Here is a 6,751-nt window from a genome sequence, read left to right on the forward strand (position 1 = left end):
TGCACCGCAGCTCTCGACTTTTTTGGATGATTATCTCAGAAACCTAGCCGTTGAGCCTCGATCATCTTCAGAGGCGCACCTCACTCCGCGCATCAATCTTGTGGATGCCTCGCAGACTTTGAGTGGCGATGCTCTCATCCAGAGACTGCTGGCAGTATGGAGACTTCTCAATTTCGATAGGAAGACATATGCAAGTTTGGTATCGCCTTCTCAAATGCAAGATCTCTTTTCGTATCGATCCGGTCCTGTCAGATACCTTTCAATACGAATCTTTTGTCTCCTCCTGAGTGCGTCCGACTTCAAGCTGGGGTCTCTGGTGCAGGAACACATTCCAGGAGATGAGCCTCTGGCCGGAAACTTCGACGGAAAGCTCATAGATTATGCCTTTTTGTCGCTGTTTGAACACACTCGTGTGGAGGAGATACATCAACAAATCCTTGCAGCCCGGGAACAAACACTCGCAACATCTTTCGTTCAGATACCACCACAGAATCTCACCACCCTCGTGGTCAACTATGGAAACACAGTCCTGCCACGGCCCCATGGTGCGCCGAGTACTCCCTCATCCCTCGTTGCCACGCCCACGACTCTCCGCAACTTGGAACATCTTGCAAAGCTGTTGCAGCAGCCGGGGCCCGTCCTTCTCCACGGACTATCTGGCGCCGGCAAGACAGCCTTGGTTCTCGAGTTAGCCCGAGAGCTTCGTATGGACTCTAGCCTTGTCACTCTGCATCTCAACGAGCAAACTGATGCCAAGATGCTCATTGGCCTCTACACCACTGGCACAAAGCCAGGCTCTTTCGAGTGGCGACCAGGCATCCTAACGACAGCTGTCAGGGAGGGGCGGTGGGTGCTCATAGAAGATCTCGACCGTGCACCTACCGAGGTCATGAGCACTCTTCTACCCCTGATTGAACGAGGAGAGCTGCTAATACCGAACCGCGGCGAGAGGATACAAGCACCCAGCAGCTTCCGGATCTTTGCAACTGTGAGGACCTTACGAGGCATGAATGGCCAGGAGAACATTCCCTCCCTGCTTGGACTGCGATTCTGGCAATTGTTACCGGTGGAAAGCATGCTTCAGGAGGAACTCCAAGCAGTGATCCGCGAAAAGTATCCTCTGTTGCATAAGTTCGTTTCAGATCCAATACTCAAGGTCTTTGAGCGATTTTGTCTCCTCCTGAGTGGTCCAGCGCTGGTATCTGGCACGTCGTCGGCATCAGAACGCCCAATCAGCTCAAGAGATCTCTTCAAGTGGTGCCGGCGCCTGGAGAGGATCATTGCGGCCACAGGAGCACAAACGGGAAGCGAGCCCATGACCGAGACGACATATGATGGGATGTTCATGGAGGCCATCGACTGTTTCGCAAGCGGCATTAAAGATTCCCGAGTGCGGGATAAGCTTATCCTTCACATTGGAGAGATGATGGGGAGGTCAAGTCAGCGCGTGGAGCATCATCTTACCATGCACATCCCGAAATTAGAGGAAAGCGAGACACATTTGACGGTTGGGCGGTCGAGGCTGCACAAGGCAAAACGGCTGAACCGCGTGGCAAAGTCGAGGCGACCGTTTGCACCGACGACACATGCGAGGAGATTGTTGGAACAAATCGCTGTAGCTGTCGACCTCAAGGAGCCGGTCTTGCTTGTTGGAGAGACTGGTATCGGAAAGACCACTGTGGTACAGCAGCTTTCAGAAAGCCTGGGCCACAAATTGATCGCCGTGAATTTGTCTCAGCAGAGCGAGGCCGGAGACCTCCTAGGAGGCTTCAAGCCCATCAATGTACGCAATCTCGCCGTACCGTTGAAGGAGGATTTTGAAGATCTGTTTGCATCAACCGGCATATCCCAGCAAAAGAACCAGAAATATCTCGACAGTATCGGCAAGAACATCGCAAAGGGAAGATGGACGAATGTTGCAAAGCTCTGGAAACAAGCTCCGCAGATCTTTGATGATATCCTCAAAAAGAAGATTATCGAAGAGCAGACCCGCGAGCAAGCGAGAGAGAATGACCAGCCAGCAAAGAGACGAAAGACAGAGTCGTCATTACAGTCCCTATTGGAGCTCAGACCTCGGTGGGAAAAATTTTCGAAGAACCTGGAGCAATTTGAGATCCAATTATCAGGGGCCTCTGGAGGCTTTGCTTTCGCCTTCGTCGAGGGCAACATCGTCAAGGCTGTCAGGAATGGTGACTGGGTACTCTTGGATGAGATCAACTTGGCATCTCCAGACACACTGGAGAGCATCGCAGACTTGCTCCAGTCGGGACCAGATGCTATACCCTCGATCTTGCTCTCGGAAACAGGTGAGATCGAGAGAATAGAAGCTCATCCAAACTTCAGAATCTTTGGAGCGATGAACCCGGCAACAGATGTCGGCAAAAGGGATTTACCACTCGGATTGCGGTCAAGGTTCACAGAGCTTTACGTGGCAAGCCCGGACAAGGACCTCAAGGACCTTGTCGTCATCATCAAATCGTACTTGAGTGGACATAATTCTCGTGTCGATCAGGCGGCTGACAAAGTCGCTCACCTCTATTTGCGCATCAAAGAGCTTGCTGAGGCAAAAGCACTCGTTGATGGAGCGAATGAAGTGCCTCACTTCAGCTTACGTACCTTGACACGGGTACTCACCTATGTCAATGACGTTACATCTTTCTACGGTCTTGAGAGATCGCTCTATGAAGGATTTTGCATGGGTTTCTTGACGCTGTTAAGTCGAGACTCAGAGAAGTTGGTGATGCCACTGATCACTGAGTATTTGTTCGGCAAGGACCCCAGTCGTCTTCTTTCAAAGCCGCCCAAATATCCAAGCGACGGACGCGAGTATGTCAAGTTCACGGACAAGGACGACAATCGAGTCTACTGGCTATTGAAGGGGGCACAGCCTCCGAAAGAACGAACCGACTACATCAGGACACCCTATGTGGAGCGGAACTTGCTTAATCTGGTCCGAGCTACATCAACAAGGCGGTTTCCCATCCTCATCCAGGGACCAACCTCGGCCGGAAAGACAAGCATGATCGAGTATCTCGCCGAGTACAGCGGCAACAAGTTTGTGCGTATCAACAACCACGAGCACACAGACCTCCAAGAATATCTGGGCACATATATCTCTGGTTCTGATGGCAAGCTCAAGTTCCAAGAGGGCCTACTTGTCCAAGCGATGCGCCAGGGTCACTGGATTGTTCTCGACGAACTCAACTTAGCGCCGACCGATATTCTCGAGGCCCTCAATCGTCTCCTGGATGACAATCGAGAACTTCTCATTCCAGAAACGCAAGAGATCGTGCGACCGCATGAAAATTTCATGCTTTTCGCAACGCAAAACCCTCCAGGTCTGTACGGGGGGCGCAAGGTCCTCTCGAGAGCGTTTAGAAATCGATTCCTGGAGCTACACTACGACGACATTCCGGAAGACGAGTTAGAATACATCCTGCAAAAGCGAAGCATCAATACGGCGCCGTCTGACTGCAGAAGAATCGTGTCTGTGTACAAGGAGCTGTCTCGCCTGAGACAGACCAGCAGGGTGTTCGAGCAGAAAGATAGCTTTGCGACACTGCGAGATCTGTTCAGATGGGCACTCCGCGATGCTGAATCCCGTGAAGACATCGCAAACAATGGTTTCATGCTTCTTGCCGAGCGCGTGAGGGATGAGGAAGAACGAGTCGCGGTCAAAGAGGTTATTGAGACGATTTTCAAGGTGAAGATCAACCCAGATCAGCTCTTTGATGAGAAGTTCTCCAGGGCCATGAGACACTCCAGCCTGATGGAAAAGAACAACCAAGGCGTCGTGTGGACAAATGCTATGAAGCGGTTATATGTTCTCGTATCACAGGCCCTGCAGAACGATGAGCCTGTGCTACTTGTCGGTGAGACTGGTTGTGGCAAGACGACGATCTGCCAGCTGCTTGCCGAGGCCGTTGGCAAGCAATTGCACATTGTCAATGCACACCAGAACACAGAGACTGGTGACCTCATCGGGTCGCAAAGACCAGTGCGGAACCGCGGAGCGATTGTCGAAGGCCTCAAGCACAGCCTTGAAGATGCTCTTCAACAAGTTGACCAACCTTTGGAAGGCAGCATGGATGAGTTGGTGGCACGTTATCACAGTCTCTCGTCAGATGACTTGAGCCGAATCCCAGAAGCTCTCAAGCAGTCTATTCACACCAGCGAGGTCAGATGCAAAGCTCTGTTCGAATGGTCCGATGGTAGTCTTGTCCAGGCGATGAAGAATGCCCATTTTTTCCTCCTCGACGAAATATCCCTCGCAGATGATTCGGTTCTTGAGAGACTCAATTCCGTGCTTGAACCAGGACGGACACTGCTTCTGGCTGAGAAGGGCACCGACGACTCGCACGTTCGGGCCGCTGATGGGTTCCAGTTCTTCGCCACCATGAATCCCGGTGGTGATTTCGGAAAGAAGGAGCTGTCGCCTGCGTTGCGCAACAGATTTACAGAGATTTGGGTGCCGCCTCTCTCCAACAGACAAGACATATTGGACATTGTTGCAGACAAGCTGAAGCCCCAGTTCAGGCCTTTTGCACACATCATTGTCGACTTCTCATACTGGTTTGCTAAGGCATGCCGCTCCTCGACGGCTACTGCATTTTCCATCCGCGACATTCTTGTCTGGGTCAATTTCATCAACCATACCGAACACGTGCAGCCCTCGTTGGCGTTGCTGCACGGTGCTGCTACAGTATTCATTGACACTCTTGGAGCCAATCCCTCAGCTTTGCTTGCGTTGGATCCAAAGACCATGGACGAGCAGAGGCAGAGGTGTCTACACAAGTTGAATGAACTCATTGGCAACGAAATTGATCTGGCGACTGCCTATAGGAGTGAGCCTCAGCTCATGATTGGCAATGATTTTGTCCAGATTGGTGATTTTTCTATTACTCGATTGCCCGGTGGACAAGATGATGCAGGCTTTGCGTTTGACGCGCCGACTACCAAGGTCAATATGATGCGGGTGATCAGGGCTCTCGGTGTGCACAAGCCGATCCTGCTCGAGGGAAACCCTGGCGTTGGCAAGACAACACTCGTCAGCGCTCTAGCAAAGGCCTGTGGTCAACGTTTGACCAGGATCAATTTGTCTGATCAGACTGATCTCATGGACCTTTTCGGGACCGATGTGCCGGTTGAAGGCGCAGAAGCAGGGAGCTTTGCGTGGAGGGACGCACCCTTCTTGCAAGCCATGCAAAAAGGCGAGTGGGTACTGCTGGACGAGATGAACCTTGCCTCGCAGTCAGTCCTTGAGGGCCTGAACGCCTGTCTTGATCACCGTGGCGAGGTCTACATTTCTGAACTAGATCAGGTTTTCAAGTGTCATCCAGACTTCAAGCTGTTTGCGGCACAGAACCCGCACTCTCAGGGTGGTGGCCGCAAGGGTCTGCCAAGCTCCTTCGTCAATAGGTTCATCGTGGTCTACGCCGATGTTTTCACCGAGCAAGATCTGATGCTGATCGCTGGCAAGCGGTACACGAACGTGCCATCCGAGACAATCCGGAGAATGATCAGATTTGTGTCGAGACTGGACTACGAGACATCAATTCGCAAGTCATTTGGCTCTCACGGATCCCCTTGGGAATTTAATCTTCGAGACTCCCTTCGCTGGCTGGAATTGCTTGCCTCAAAGGACCCATTGTTAGCATCCGCCAATGCCTCGGATTTCCTGGACATCATTGTCGCACAAAGATTCCGTTCTGCAACCGACAGACACCAGATCGCGCAATTGTTCGCCGAGACTTTCGGAGCGCCGCCGCAACCTCACAGTCTCTTCCACAACCTCAGTCCCTCTGTCTGCCAAGTCGGACTAGCCATGCTCGAGCGAAACACTCTGTTGCAACCAAATCGATTCCCATCTATCGACATCGTGCCTCGGCTTGCGGAAATTGAGTCTATCTTGATTTGTGTCAAGCAAAATCTTCCCTGCATTCTCGTCGGGCCGTCAGGCAGTGGCAAGTCGTCTCTGCTTAGCCATGTTGCTGCTTCCATTGGCAGTGAGCTGGTCACGTTTCCTCTCAATGCAGATGTTGATGCGATGGACCTTGTTGGTGGGTTCGAGCAGGCTGATCCATTGAGGGAGCTCCGAAGTGGCCTTGACGATCTCCGTGAGGCGCTTCTACAGTTCACATTGTCACAGCTCCCGCAGGCTTCTTCCGACACTGCTCTCAGACTCCTGAGCCTCCTCATCAATGAACAAACCGAGGATGACCTGGCCAATATCGTCGCAGTCATGCATAAATTTGCTTCTGAAGTGCCTGCTGGGTCTGCCTTGGGTCAACGCTTATCCCATGCTTTCAATCTTCTCCACGCACCAAGGGTCCTGATAAACCCGCGTTTTGAGTGGCTGGATGGTGTCATTGTGCGAGCTATGGAGACGGGTAAGTGGCTTGTTCTCGACAACGCCAATCTCTGCAGCGCATCAGTCCTCGACAGATTGAACTCCCTTCTGGAACGTCCCGACGGCTTTCTCAGTATCAACGAGCACAGTGGCCCGGATGGTGAACCCCGGATCATCAAGCCTCATCCTGACTTCCGTATCTTCCTCACAATGGACCCCCGGTACGGCGAATTATCCCGAGCTATGCGCAATCGTTCTGTGGAGATCTATCTGGACATCTGTCAGTCGAGATCCGCAGGTCATCTATCGAGAATCACGGATATCGAGGCCAGCTTGGACAGATATGGCGTTGCAACGCGTCTGGCTCGACAATCATCAGCAAACGGAAGAGTGGATGTTGCT

This window comes from Cryphonectria parasitica, assembly GCF_011745365.1.
Source record: "Cryphonectria parasitica EP155 unplaced genomic scaffold M406scaffold_1, whole genome shotgun sequence".
Taxonomy (NCBI): Eukaryota; Fungi; Ascomycota; class Sordariomycetes; order Diaporthales; family Cryphonectriaceae; genus Cryphonectria; species Cryphonectria parasitica.